A 15,412-nucleotide genomic window follows, 5' to 3' on the forward strand; every position below is an offset into this window, starting at 1 on the left:
TTCTCCTGGATGATATCCTGCAGAGTGTTTTCCAACTTGGTTCCATTTTCCCCCTCACTTTCAGGCACACCAATCAGACGTAGATTTGGTCTTTTCACATAATCCCACGTTTCTTGGAGTATTTGTTCATTTCTTTTTCCTCTTTTTTCTCTAGACTTCTCTTCTCACTTCATTTCATTCATTTGATCTTCAATCATTGATACTCTTTCTTCCAGATGATCGAGTTGGTTACTGAAGCTTGTGCATTTGTCATGTAATTCTCGTGTCATGGTTTTTATCTCTATCAGTTCGTTTATGGCCTTCTCTGCATTGATTATTCTAGTTATCCATTCATCCATTCTTTTTTCAAGATTTTTAGTTTCTTTGCTCTGGGTACATAGTTCCTCCTTTAGCTCTGAGAAGTTTGATCGACCGAAGCCTTCTTCTCTCAACTCATCAAAGTCATTCTTTATCCAGCTTTGACCTGTTGCTGGCAATGAGCTGTGTTCCTTTGGATAGGGTGATGCGCTCTGATTTTTTGAATTTCCAGCTTTTCTGCACTGCTTTTTCCCCATCTTTGTGGTTTTATCTGCCTTTTGTCTTTGATGATGGTGATATACTGATGGGGTTTTGGTGTAGGTGCCCTTTCTGTTTGTTAGTTTTCCTTCTAACAGTCAGGACCCTCAGTTGCAGGTCTGTTGGAGTTTGCTTGAGGTGCACTCCAGATCCTGTTTGCCTGGGTATCAGCAGCGGAGGCTGCAGAAGATAGAATATTGCTGCACAGCGAGTGTTGCTGTCTGATTCTTGCTCTAGAAACTTTGTTTCAGAGCTGTGCCTAGCCGTGTGAGGTGTGAGGTGTTAGTCTGCACCTAGTGGGGTATGTCTCCCAGTTAGGTTACTCAAGGGTCAGGGACCCACTTGAGCATGCAGTTTGTCCATGTTTGTCCATTCTCAGATCTCAACCTCCATGCTGGGAGACCCACTGCTCTCTTCAAAGCTCTCAGAGAGGGTCATTTACATCTGCCAAGGTTTCTGCTGCTTTTTGTTTAGCTATGCCCTGTCTCCAGAGGTGGAGTCTACAGAGGCAGGTAGGCCTCCTTGAGCTGCAGTGGGCTCCACCCAATTCGAGCTTCCTGGCAGCTTTGTTTACCTACTTAAGAGTCAACAATGGCTGGCACCCCTCCCCCAGACTCACTGCTGCCTTGCAGTTGGATCTCAGACTGCTGTGCTAGCAATGAGGGAAGCTCTGTGGGAGTGGGACCCTTCAGGCCAGGTGTGGAATATAATCTCCTGGTGTGCCATTTGCTAAGACCCTTGGTAAAGCACAGTATTAGGGTGGGAGTTACCCAATTTTCCAGGTGTTGTGTGTCTCAGTTTCCCTTGGCTAGGAAAAAGGATTCCCTTCTCCCTTGCGCTTCCCAGGTGAGGCGATGCCTCGCCCTGCTTCAGCTCTCACTGGTCAGGCTGCACCAGCTGACTAGCACCAATTGTCCAGTACTCCTCAGTGAGATGAACCCAGTACCTCAGTTGAAAATGCAGAAATCACCCATCTTCTGTGTCACTCACGCTGGGAGCTGGAGGCTGGAGCTGTTCCTATTCGGCCATCTTGCTCAGGATCACCAGCTTTCCACGCTCTTAAGCCAGTCACCTAGAAAGTCCTAGGCCCAAAATCCTCCGTGGAGAACATCATCCCCAGGTTGGCATCAGGTTCATAATGCCTATGAGGTCAGGGACCTCAACAATGAATCCTTCTTGTCTTCCTCAAATCCAGTACAAACACAAGTTTAATTTTTCAGTGTTTAAAAGCCCACATACTTAACTAAAGCAGAAAATAGCCAAGCAAAAGGCCCACTAAGAGGTTTGGGTTTTTTGTTTTTGTTTTTTGGAAAAAGATTTCTTTATCAGAAATTATTTAGAAGAAAATACAGAATAATTAAGTCACATTGGGTTGCAAGTCACAAAGCAAAATATATTTCATTTCCAATAGGTTTTGTAATGTCATAAGTAGTCTTCATGTATTTATGTATTTATTTATTTATTTAACTTTAAGTTCCAGGATACTTATGCAGAACGTGCAGGTTTGTTACATAGGTATACATGTGCCATGGTGGTTTGCTGCACTTATTGACCCATCCTCTAGGTTTCCTCCCCTCACCCCCCAACCCCCCAGCAGGCCCTGGTGTGTAATGTTCCCTTCCTTGTGTTCATGTGTTCTCATTGCTCAACTCCCACTTATGAGTGAGAAAATACAGTGTTTGGTTTTCTGTTCCTGTGTTAGTTTGCTGAGGATGATGGTTTCCAGCTTCATCCATGTCCCTGCAAGGTACATGATCTCATTCCTTTTTATGGCTGTGTGTGTTCCATGGCATATATGTACCACATTTTCTTTATCCAGTCTATCATTGATGGGCATTTGGGTTGGTTCCATGACTTTGCTATTGTAAATAGTGCTGCAATAAACACACATGTCCATGTGCCTTTATAGCAGAAAGATTTATATTCCTTTGGGTATATACCCAGTAATGGGATTGCTGGGCTAAATGGTATTTCTGGTTCTAGATCCTTGAGGAATCACCACACTCTTCCACAATGCTTGAACGAATTTACATTCCTACCAACAGGAACTAATTTACATTCCCACCAAAGCATTCCTATTTCTCCAAAGCCTCACCAGCATCTACTGTTTCTTGACTTTTTAATAATTGCCATTCTGACTGACGTGAAGTGGTATCTCACTGTGGTTTTGATTTGCATTTCTCTAATGATCAGTGATGTTGAGCTTTTCTTCATATGTTTTTTGGCTGCATAAATGTCTTCTTCTAAGAAGTGTCTGTTCATATCCTTTGCCCACTTTTTGATGTTTTTTTTTCTTGTAAATTTGTTTAACTTCCTTGTATATTCTGGATATTAGACCTTTTTCAGATGAGTAGGTTGCAAAAATTTCCTCCCTAACTCATTTTATGAAGCCAGCATCATCCTGATACCAAAACTGGGAAGAGACACACACAGAAAAAGAAAACTTTAGACCAATATCACTGAAGAACATCAATGTGAACATCCTCAAAAAATACTGGCAAACTGAATCTAGCAGCACATCAAAAAACTTATCTACCACAATCAAGTTGGCTTCATCCCTAGGATGCAAGGCTAGTTCAACATATGCAAATCAATAAACGTAATCCATTGCATAAAGAGTTTTAAAATGTGTTTCCTTGGCTTCCTATTAAATTCTTTTTCAGGTACATCTTATCACTGACATTTTGGCTTTTAAAATTAGCTATATAGGTCCAATATATGTCCCACTAATATTTGAGCTGAATTGGACTCAGTGCTGGCTAATGGAGAAGCACTGAGTCTGTGAAATCTTTCATCCTCAGTTTCTCGGACAGTTCCTCAAAACTTTAGGGCTGTTCTCCAACACTTCCCTAATGCATACAGATTTTTTTCTTTTATAAGTAGAGAGATTCAATTTTCTTTTACTAAATGCTAAAAGCCAAGGGTGTAATCCCTATGACTTTGTTCATGTTTGAAGTCTGTGTAGTGACACCTTGCAAGATTAATAATCTTCTGAAATAATTAGCAAATTAGCTATTTCCTTTTGTCTTTCTCTTGAGGTTAAAAAAAAGGTTCAAACTGATGAAGTTTCTTATGACAGTGTAGGAAGGTGTGTGCTTGCCAGTAGCACCCTCTTATTGTACTGGTGGTTCTTGGGTTTTAGTGTGCTTTCTCTTCAGCTGGGGAACAGATTGAAATACACTTCTATAGATCCAGGAGGTTTAGAGAAGGGTTCAGGTATCTATTTTTTTTTAAATCAAATCCCCAGAAGATTATAATGCACTCTGTTTAAGAACTAGGGCATCGTCTTTTCAGATTACCCATGTCTTTTCCTCCTCGGTGAGGTAAGGAAGGGCAGGAGGACCTGGGGCTGGTACACCAGGTGGCCTCTCCAGGGCTAAGGGGTGGGTGATGATCATCCATGCCCACAGGGGCACTATACTAGAGGAGGAGGCAGAACAGCAAGTTGAGTCTGCAGCTCAGGTTCATCAAACTGAAAAGAAACTGCCCAACATATTGTCAACACCAAAGAGCACATGACTGGAAAGCCAGGAACCCAACAGAAAGCTGAGAAGCAAGTGCAGAGGAAGGGCCAGGGCCATTAGGAAGATCAGCATTGTCTTTACTTGCAGATGGAGGTTGGGGCATGGGTGGGAAAGTTGCACCTTAAGCACCAGCATTGTCTAACAATTGGAACAGATGCAATGAATCTGCACTTTTGCCAGTGATATTCCAGGAATATTTGACTGAGAGACAGGTCTTTGGCCAGGAGAGGGGCTATGTAAACATAATCACTAGATGTACCGTTAGGCTGGCCAGCTCCTAAAGAGACAAGTGCTGTGTGGTGGCAAGACCTCAGAGCCAGAAAACAGAAGACCGAGGTTGGAATCCTGACTCTGCCATCACCACTGTGTGACTTGGACAGATGAAAGTCATATGGAAAAAGCAGTCTTCTCGAGATACCATTTCCTCAAGTGGAGATGGGAATAGTGCCTACCTCACAGGTTTGTTGTGAGAATGAGGAGAATGACTAACACAATGTTGGCATTTGGTCAGTGTCGTTAAGCTTGAGAATAGTTTTTGTGCTTTTATTTTTTTTTTATCTTTGTGATCCATACAGCAGAGTGCTTTACACATAGTGAGTACTCAAAGAATATCTGCCGAATGAACAGATTCCTAAAAATAATAAAAACAATGTAGTCCAAGTGATGTGATCCACTGATGGATAAACAGAAGGCTTACCCAGTCTGAAACTTAGCCATGCTCAGCCATGGTGAGATTTTCAAAGCAAATGGAAAAGTAATGGTGATGAGGGCATAAAGACTATTTAATGAACAAATGAATGAATAAATACATGAATAATTGGAACTAAACTAGTGCATGGCTATTTGAGCACAAGATGCTAAATATCCACATGAAAAATGATGTCAAGTATTTGATATGTGCTATTAAAAAATCAAGTATTTTAGTTATGTTCAAATGCATATCTGGATATCTGGGTTAAGCAAGCCAAATAACTGATAATTGACTGTATTTTTCACTTTTAATTGAGTCTCTTAGAGGGTCATGCAGACTGAGACACTCTTGAAAGCACAATGGAGGGGAAATGCAAGGGGAAGCCACGCCCTTAGGTGGCCTTGGACTCATGAGCCCAGGTTGCCAACAAAACTTCAAAGTTACAGTAGCCACTGCAGATTCACATAGAAGGAATTATTTTTCGATTCCATCATAATAAAATACAGTTTGAAGTTTTCCAAGACCTTTATCTCATAGTTTTTAATTAATGAGAATTACATTATCTCTTAGGTTAAGTATATAATCTTCTCCGAGCTATAAAGTCCAGCTGACAGCCAATTATATTTGAATTTTTTCAATGAAATTTCCTAATAACATAACTGATCAATGAATATTTGTATTGTATATGCTCTGTACTAACACGTGGTGACATAAATGCCTAGTCAGAGGTGCGTGTATGTTTATGTACATTAAACTGACAGATTTGTAACCCATCGGTTTTCAATATTTTCTGAACCTTTGAAGCAAAATCCCTTGTTCAGCTTAGGTTTCTACTATTCAAATTTATATCCAGATTTTAGTCGCCAAACGTAAGTTAGTTACCTACCACTAAGCATTTTACAGGCAGATTTTATGGAGTTGCACTAAACTGAGCATTGCAAATCTATGGTTTGCCAATTTCCTGCTTTTTAAAAATATAGTAACTGCAGAATTGTAAAATAAAAGAGGTAAGAATTTCTCACTCACCTCAATCCATGGATTGAATGCAGCAATTCAATAAGTGCAAGAGTTCTACCAGCTTCTCGACTCAGTCTTAACATTTCTCTCCACACTATGCTACTTTTGTGCAATGTTTTTCTCTAACCCCGGGAAGGGAGGATTAAATAAATAATGAATAAGCATGTCTCATTGAAGCGATTTTGACATTTCACCTAAGTTTACACGTTAATTAAGATAGGATTGTTCTAGTCCCCCAAAAGGATTTTCTGTTTCCTTTGAGCAACTAGACTGAAATATAGTATAAAAGTGTATGAACACTCTGTTAAATGCACAGATTTAACCCTGCTGTTTTGCTCCTAATCATTATTAATTGCCTCCAGTGGTGGACATTAATTTCCCTATTGCAGCAACATGCATCTTGAGCTTGGGCATATCCTAATACATCAAATGGGACAGGTGATATAATTCAGCTGGTCACAGCTGGAAAGGAGACAGCCACCCACATGCAGGCAGTCTGTCAACCTTAGTTACACTGCAGACACCACCACAGCCTCTGAAACAACATTGTACATTTATCTCTGGGGATAACTTTACAAGAAGTATGGCTGCTTGGTTCATCCTATTTAATCTGTTATTGTCTTAGTAGCTACAAGAACGAAACAGTTGAAACTCAAAATTCTGAGTTTGTTTGAAGCCATTGAAGAGGGAAAAAGCGGAGACATATGGTTGGGCTCATGGTATAGATAAACTGATAAGTACTGGGTTCAGAGTGGATTATATTTTAAGATAGATGTCACTGAAAGATTTAGAGTGAGCTGCTGATAATGTTAGCTGGAATGTGACTTCAGGGTCCTGCCTTGTTCTGTGGGTGTTTAGGTAGATCCTTGAGAAGTTGCCCAGAGTACCTCATGTTTACATATGGCTCTGGCTCTTGGGAACAAAGTAATTAGCTTTATTTTCCTTGGAAATTAGTACAATGCTGCTTAGTAGTGATACAGAAAACAGAGGTAGGATGGTGTTAGCATCGTCAATTGAATGGTTGAGAAAAGTGAGACGTTGATGGGGTTGTGTCAGGTTAGGAGTCAACCCCAAAGCTATAACTTGGCCTCTGGGCCTGGCTCTCCCTTGCAGACATACCTCCACTTCCTCTACAGGACTGATTCTAGGTTAGGAAAATTCATATCAAAAACACAGTGAGATATCACCTCACACCCACTAGGATGACTATGACCCAAAAACCAGAAAATTACTAGTGTCGGCAAAGATGTGGGGAAATTGGAGCCCTTGAGCACTGTTGGTGGGAATGTAAAATGGTGTAGCTACTGTGGAAAACAGTAGGGTGGTTGCTCAAAAATTAAAAATTAAAATTACCATAAATTTGTTTACCAAATGATTCCATAGATTCTATGATTCTATTACCATATGATTCGGCACTTTCATTTCTGAGTATGCATCCAAAAGAATTGAAAGCAGGGTCTCAAAGAGATATTTGTACACACATGTTCATACCAGCACTCTTCACTGTAGCCAAAATGTGGAAACCCAACCCAAATCCATTGATGGATGAATGAATAAACAAAATGTGGTATCTCCATTTAATATGGTTTGGCTGTGTCCGCACTCAAATCTCATCTTAAATTGTAACTCCCACAATTCTCGTGTGTCATGGAAGGGACCTGGTGGGAGGTAACTGAATCATGGGAGCAGGTCTTTCCTGTGCTGGTCTCATGATAGTAAATAAGTCTCACAAGATCTGATGGTTTTATAAAGGGGAGATCCCCTGCACACGCTCTATTGCCTGCTGCTGTGTAAGACGTGACTTTGCTTCTCGTTTGCCTTCTGCCACAATTGTGAGGCCTCTGGAACTGTGAGTCCATTTAACCTCTTTCCTTTATAAAATACCCAGTCTTGGGTATGTCTTTATTAGCAGCATGAGAATGGACTAATATGCCATTCAATGGAATATATTCAGCCTTAAAAAGGAAAGAAATTCTGAGACATGCTTCAACATGAATGAACCTTGAGGACATTATGCCAAGTGAAATAAGCTAGACACTAAAGACAAATACCATATGATTCCACTTGTGTGAGGTATCTAGAGTAATCGAACTTATTAAAAACAGAAAGCAGAGTGGTGGTTGCCAGGAGCTAGGGGAATGAGAATAGGGAGTTGTTTAATGGGTACTATTCAGAGTTTTAGTTTTGCAAAATGATATATTTTGGAGATTGGTTGCACAAGAATGTTAATATATAACGCTACTGAACTGTATACTCAAAAATGGTTAAGATAGTACATTTTATGTTATGTTTATTTTATCACAATTAAAACATTCAAACAAACATTGAAAACCCTCATTCTAGGGAGTGGCTATGCTCATCTCCCCTGAGTGTGTCTGTGGCCTCCCTTGGCTGCTGGTCTCCCTGACAAACAGAGTAATGTCACCACCTCCCCTACTTTGCCCAGTGAGTAAGATTACCATCCTCTCTGTCAATCTAAAAACAAAGGAAGCACTCTGTGCCTGATAATGCTGGTCTGTGCTTTTCCCAGGACTCAGAGACCCCGTATCCTCAGGTCAGGTCACTGTCCACCCAAGTGACCCCACTCCCAGCTCATGGTATCTCACCTGTGGCTTCTACAGGGCCTTCTCCCCACACCATGGGCCTACTTCAGCTCTACACACAGAGGAGCGCAGCTGAAAGGGCAGTGCAGTCCACAGACCCTCAACACAGGGGCCACCTCCTACAGAGGATCTTCCAGATGCCAGCAGAAGCCTGACTAAGAAGCACATATCAGAATATATACCCATCAGTATAGAAAAATATTTGGAATATAAATGGTAAAAGCATTTTATAAAACCTCATATGTAACATATAATTTTAATTTTAAAAAATATAGAATGATAAATAGCAAAATCTAATAGATTATCTCACACAATGTTCAGTGAATGGTAGAATTATGGGTGATGTTTTCTTAATTTTTTCTTCATGTACTTATATTTGTACTTTTTTTGCTCTAATTATATATATTAAAATTCTGTTTAGAAGTTGGCTTGTCATAGTAACAACATTTTTAAAAATAGCCTAAAGTAGCTGGGTGTGGTGGCTCGTGCCTGTAATCCCAGCATTTTGGGAGGCTGAGTCAGGCGGATCACTTGAGGCCCAAGAGTTCAAGACTGGCCAACGTGCTGAAATTTCGTCTCTACTAAAAATACAAAAAAATTAGCTGGGCCTGGTGGTGCATGCCTTAATCCCAGCTACTAGGTAGGCTGAGGCAGGAGAATTGCTTGAATCTGGGAGGCAGAAGTTGCAGTGAGCCGAGATCATGCCACTGCACTCCAGCCTGAGTGACAGAACAAGACTCTGTCTCAAAAATAAAAAATAAAAAATAATAGCCTAAAGCCCATAGGTGTCTTGCCAGAGAACGCAGAAAGAGGCAGTTAGAAAAACCAGGGGTGCCAGGTCAGTTGCGCTCGCAGAGAGGCACTCAAGTGCTCCTCTCCTGCTTCACCTTCATGGACACAGACAACAAACCAGGCAGGGATTGCTGGACCTTCCACACCAAAGCATTCTTGGGATTTTCTTTACCACCTCCCCCACCACCTCCACTGTCCAAATTCTGCCCATCCACTGGAAGATAGCTCAAACAAAACCCACCCCTAGTGAGGTGCAATCCTGCACGGCATTTTCTTTCACGTCCCTTTTTGCAGTTATTACATCCTGCCTTGTACTATAGTTACATGTGGACTTGCCTTCTCTTTCTTATTAGAGTATAAACTCATTGAGGACAGACTCCACTTGTGATGCATTTATGTGTCCCCAGCACGGTGTCTTTGCCCCAACAGCGAGCTCTTGTTGGATAGCTGCTGAATGAATGACTCAGTGAGTGAGTGAATGAATAAATGGCATGATTGCTGCACTCTCCATCAGCAAAGCCACAAAGTAAGTCAGGCAGGGCACATTTTTTTCATCATTTCTGGGTTGGTTTGTATTTTATCCAAAACATCAGTCCTTATGATCAGAACTTCTTTTTCATCATCCCAGTTTTTATTCCTTGAGCTTAGTAAGAATTATAATAAGAACGAGTATAATGTTTGTAACTGTCATCTATCCCAGTTCATATTTTAAATAATATGGATTATTTTCACCGTGGGAATGGCAGATTTATATTGCTTACATTTACTTCAACATGGAGCTCAGACATTTTATACCAAGAGTGAAGCAAACTGCCACACAGTATCAGATTTTAATAAGACAAATCCCACACTTGCAGTGACCCTGCTTCCTTCCTTTCTTTTATCTCTCCTGCTTTTCCAGAGGAGAGTCTTGCAGGATCCAGGCCCTAGCGTTGTTCTCTTCCAAGTCCTCCACTGCAGCTGTGTATATCTCTCTCTCATTCTGCTTTTTCTTGGAAGAATCTTATCTTCCCTGCAAAGCTGGCATCGCATGCCTTTGCGCTTGAACTCAAAGGGCTGGCTTAGCTTCAGCACTAGGCCCTCCCTGCAAGGTTTGCTGTCCCTTGCCTGCCTGCCAGGTCTGTTCGACCTGTTTTCCACTACAGAGGAGGTGAGATTCACAGCCAGGCGGGCAATGAAGGGCTTCAGATGGCAGATAGACCACGTCCTGCCAGCGCTGCCTCAAACCTGGAGCTCCTTTGGGGTTGCTGTCAGGGACTCACACGTGACATTTTTGTTATCTAGGCAGAAAGTGTGTTTAGGTTAAACTGCCAGTGCCATTGTGTCACTGAGTACTCTGCCGAGCCCCAGACAGGCATTCCCTATCAGTGATAGCTGCAGCAGGCTGGGATCAGCTGCCTCGCCCCCCTGAGCAGCCTGCTTTCTGCTAGCCGCAGTGTTTACAGAGCATCTCAGGCAGCCACCAAGGCTGGAATCAACATTCTCCCTGAGCTTGTAAGGAACAAAGACTGCTACTAAAGATGCACTTGAAGGGAAAAGCATGACAAAATGTCCTGTGACTTCAGAGACACCTTTTGCAGCATCGTACAGTCATGTTGTTAATTAAAAGAGCTAAATTTGGAAACTAGACTTTGATGCAATATGTTGTTTCCATTCTTGGAAATACATTCACAAGGAGCTAATAAATAATCCATGAATGCTAATCTTTTTAAGTCATTTCGAAGGCATGAAGTCAGCCTAGATAATTGTAAATGCAACGGCTCAACCTCAACTCCATTAAAATGTAAAGGTGCGAACTGATTAGAGACACTCAACTGCTTTTGATAGAAGTCTTAAATTCAAATGCCACATCATTTGTTTTTAGCAAATGGAGTAATTACAATAATATTTTCTTCATTTTTAAGGTCAGATCTCTTAAATCCTACATGCTTGTGCCCGATTTAACTACAGCCAGAATCATTTTCCTTGCGTTCATTAATTAAATGTGTATGTTGCTTAAAGGTAACATCCACTCTTATTTTCTCTGAAGGAGAAATAAATAAATATTCTAAGTTGTCTAGCTACAAGGTTAGAGGGGAGAGTTGTAACATTATTTCATTTCAGATACTATTATTAAAACTGAAAAGAACCTTATTTCCCGCTCTAGTAACTGTTCTTGCTGATAAAAGGTAGTTTTGTTTAAAGCAAAGGTGTTTTCCTAGTGCTGGAGCTTGTCAAACATATTGTGATTTAAATTTTTAAAACTTAAAAAATAATTCACTTGATGATAAAGTCAACGCCTTTTAGTATTCTTGTAGCATCACTGCCCAAAGTAAATTTTGTGAATATTTACCTCTTGTGGGAATTGTGGTATATTGACCAATATATATTTTTCTAGGATTTTGGTAAATATCTAAGAAGTTTCTTATAGGAGAAAACTATACAAGGTTTTATTGTTTCAAGTACACCTGGATTCTAACTAAGACCCAAAAAAGGAACTGATCACTTCTTACTATAAATTAAAAGGTTTCCTTTGCCCCCTACCTCCTGGCTGTCAGGTAATTAAGCTCAGGATATTGGTCACCATGCAGAAGTAAGGTGAGGATGCCGGAAGCTGTCGATCCATTTGTTTAGGACAGGCAAGTCTGATTATAGCTGGACCCAGAACCCTCCAGATGCAGCACTCTTCTGCACTGTCAAAATATTTAACCTTCCTGCAAACATGCAGCTGTCAGTCTACTTGCAGGATTCTACCAAAACCAAAGGATTAAGTGTGATTCAACAAAGCAATGAACACCGGCCAGATATGAGCCTTTGGCTCAACTTGCCCAATCCCTGGGCAGGGTTCTAACCAGAGGTGCCAATCTAAGGAGCACCTTTCGAAATACCTATCTGTAGAGATTCTGATTCCCAGGTCTGACGTGACCCCAGTGTCTGTCGTCTGGTGATTCTGGTATGCCATCCTAGGGCAGAAGCACTCATGCTTTATTTTTCATCTGTTTGTGTATTAGAAAGAAAACATAGGGGTGAGGGTAGGCCGGAGGATCAACTTGGAAACGTTTAACACAGGCCAACAGAAGCTGGGGGAAGCAGCACTCTTCTGACACCCAGAGCGGGACTACAGTGTCATGTGGGTCTCTGTTTCAGTCCTGCTCATCTTGGCTGGGTAACCTTGGATCCACAATTTATCTTCCCCAAGACTCAGCTTTTCTGTCTGTAAAACAGGATAGTAAATACCACCTTCCTTCATCAAACTATTATGAGAATTAAAGGAGCTAATGTGCATAAAACAAAGGCAATTAACATAATGTTTAGCACATAGTAAGTGTGGTGACTATTTGTAGGTTTGTAGAATGTCTACAAATGATCTACAGGGCCAAAAAGGCTTTAAAGATGTTCTCATCCAACTCCCTCTAGCGTCTCAGTTACATCCCGTGGGAAACTTGAATTGGTTGGCTCAGAGAAGGGATTCTGGGAGACATGTTTAGAGCACAGGGAGAGGTTAGTTTGAAGGGAGGGTTTGAAGATAACCTTGATGAAGGATTTTGAATGTCATTGTGATCAACAAGGGCGGCAATTAAGACAAAGCTTCCTTAGTGGATGTTACATGCTCCAAGTGTCAGTTTAGGACCCAAACAGATGGCCAGGCATTGACCCTGTGGATAGGAGGGGAGACAGACAGAGGTGGGAGTAGTTCTGTGGTTTGGTAGGAGGGGTGTGAAATATGTGGTCGTGGCCTGGTGAGGACAAAGAGAATAGAAGAGCTGGGAGGGAAGAGAACAGCTGAAATCTAAAGAATGCATGGATGGGGTGGAAGATGAGACAAAGGTGGGGCTGGGGGTCACTTCTCTGTTTTGAGTCTGAGCAGAACTCTTTCTGTGTTTGTGTGGGCCCTGGTGGTGAAAATTTCTGCAAGGAGCTTAGCTTAATAATGGTTTGATTGCATCCGTCTGTGTTACCTGGGGCGGGATCTTTATCACCTGCAGGTAGACTTACATCACTGTGAATTCGTACACGTAGGAGGGTAATAAAAAGCAACCTAGGCTTATTTAACCCTCACTGTGTATGTGCCAGGCATTGAAGTAAGTTTAAGCTTTCATAACAACCCTAAGAGGGAGATACTATTGTTCTCCCTGTTTCACAGGCGAGGGAACTAAGGCACTGAGAGGTCAAGTGGTTTTTGAAAGCTTTCCACTGAGTCAAGGGGAAAGTAGCATTTGAACCCGGGCAGCAGTGTGGCTGCAGAGTCCTGGCCTTTGATTCCTGAGAAGGAATGAATACAGTTTACCCAGTCCGTGAGACTAAACAGGGATCTCACTGGGATTCCAACCAAGTTAGACTCCAAAGCCCAGGCTATTTCCTTCATGGCACACCTGACCCATTAGCAATTCAAAAACCACATTCAACCAATAAGGCAAAGGGGGGAAACGGGGTAAAAGTTGTCTAAGGGCTCAGAGAAGCAACTTGGCAGCAGTATAGAGAAGTAACATTTACCAGATTTTCTCTTCATAGAATATAAAACTTGTATGAAAAGTGGCGCTTTCAAAAAGATTTGTAGATATTTTTTGCACACTAAGCTTACACTATATAGGAAAAGGACCATCAGTTTAAATATGAAGTTATTCTATTGTTAGAGGGTTGGAAGATGGGAATGAGAGCATTTTGAAGTATTGGTTGTATAAAGGGGATTTTTTCACATTTTCCCATATGTCCCTTCTGTATTGTTTGAGTCTTTTTAAATGATATTGTATTTGAGTATTATTTTTCTAATTTAAAAATAATTTTGAAAAATAGAGAAATAGAAACTTCAGGTACTTAGGCAGAAATGGGGAAGTCCTAGTGATTCAGTGATATAAACACATATTTACAATTAGTGTTCTGAAAACAAGTAAATAATTCCAATGTAACTAAACTTTACACCTATATGTATGTGTGTGTGTGCATGCATGGGTGTGTGGATGCATGTGTGTGTGCATGCCTGTGTGTGCGCAGGCGTGTGTGTGCACAGGCACACGTAGACATCTCACAGGAAGGCAGGCCAAGGTAAGATGCAGCAGGCTACTTAATTATCCCTCATCTCATTGAAGGAGAAGTCTCACAGAAGCATCACAGATTCCAGGAGGCAAATCTGCAAAACTTGGTAGTTACAGAAGTGATCCAGTATCAAGATGAGGCATTGCACCTTCAAAGAGTGAGAGAAAAAGCCAGCCAACAGGTAAGCACCTGCTGCCTGTTACTGCTTCTACTCAGTGCACCTCTCAGTTCCATACTTCAGTAATGGGGCCAGCCTCACAGGTCAAAGGATGGCGAAGATGTATTCTCACATCCTTTTGCAAGAAGGGAGCAAAGCAGAGTGACATGCATCTAGTTTGCCTGGAACAATCCCAGTTGACCCCTTCTGAAGTCAGTCCTCTCCTGTCCTTTCCATCCGTCCTCTGCACTCCCTTTACTGAGGATAAGACAATGCCCCTCTGGTCCCAGAAACTTACCTCTGTCCATTGCCCTGTCCGAGGTAAATGAAGCTGTACATGTCGCTCAAGCTTCAGGTGAAGTCCAGGATGAAGCGGAGAGGAGAAACTGAGGTCACCAGGTACCCCACGACAATGTTGGAGAAGTTAAACTCCTAGAGTGGAAGGAAGCTGGGTATGTAGAGAAGACTTTTGACCCACCTTTGACACCAACACATCATGTAAATAAGCAGTCATGAGCCTGAACTCCTAGAAAAGAAAGGGAAACACACACACGTGTATGTAACTCACACACACAGAGGAATACATGCTTTTAGAATGATCAGGTGCTTAAAGAAAATAAAAGGAGAATGGACATTGCCCTGAGAGGCAGTCTCTGGAGTGGGTAAGAATTCAGCTCTGGATTCAGACGTGCCTGAGTTTGCAACCCAGCTCAGCCACTAACTACGTAAACCTGTTTTATTAACTGTACAATGGGAATAATAAAAGCACCAGGCTCAAAGCGTTGTTGTGAAGTTTTAAAGATTAATGTGATGATGCAGATAAAGTAACCACAGTAATTATTCAATAAATGTTAGCTAGCGCTGCTATTATTGTAGATACACTATGACAACATCATGATAAAGGTACATCGTGACCTTAAAAGAATATTTTACTGGAGCATTGTACATGCTGCATAAATGTTAATTGTTATTATTATTACAATTTTTAGTTCAGCCAATGTAGCAATTTATCACTACAATCTGGTTCCTGACACTCTGGTTCTTGACAGTAGGTTTGCCA

The 15,412-nt window shown here is 41.4% G+C and overlaps 1 long non-coding RNA gene across 2 annotated transcripts; it reads right to left on the reverse strand.

The window, feature by feature from the left end:
- Positions 1–8,061: 8,061 nt before the first annotated feature.
- LOC144340082 (uncharacterized) lies at positions 8,062–15,012 on the reverse strand. 2 transcript variants are annotated; one of them, XR_013415803.1, is made up of 4 exons: positions 14,651–15,012; positions 12,014–12,124; positions 11,706–11,911; positions 9,792–10,462 (listed from the first exon to the last, which is right to left on the reverse strand). It is a non-coding gene; the product is annotated as an uncharacterized LOC144340082 (long non-coding RNA). The 2 variants fall into 2 exon arrangements; XR_013415802.1 differs by lacking the exon at positions 9,792–10,462 and adding an exon at positions 8,062–8,545 and having other exon boundaries at positions 11,706–12,124.
- Positions 15,013–15,412: the final 400 nt, after the last annotated feature.

This window comes from Macaca mulatta, chromosome 3, assembly GCF_049350105.2.
Source record: "Macaca mulatta isolate MMU2019108-1 chromosome 3, T2T-MMU8v2.0, whole genome shotgun sequence".
NCBI classification, from domain to species: Eukaryota; Metazoa; Chordata; class Mammalia; order Primates; family Cercopithecidae; genus Macaca; species Macaca mulatta.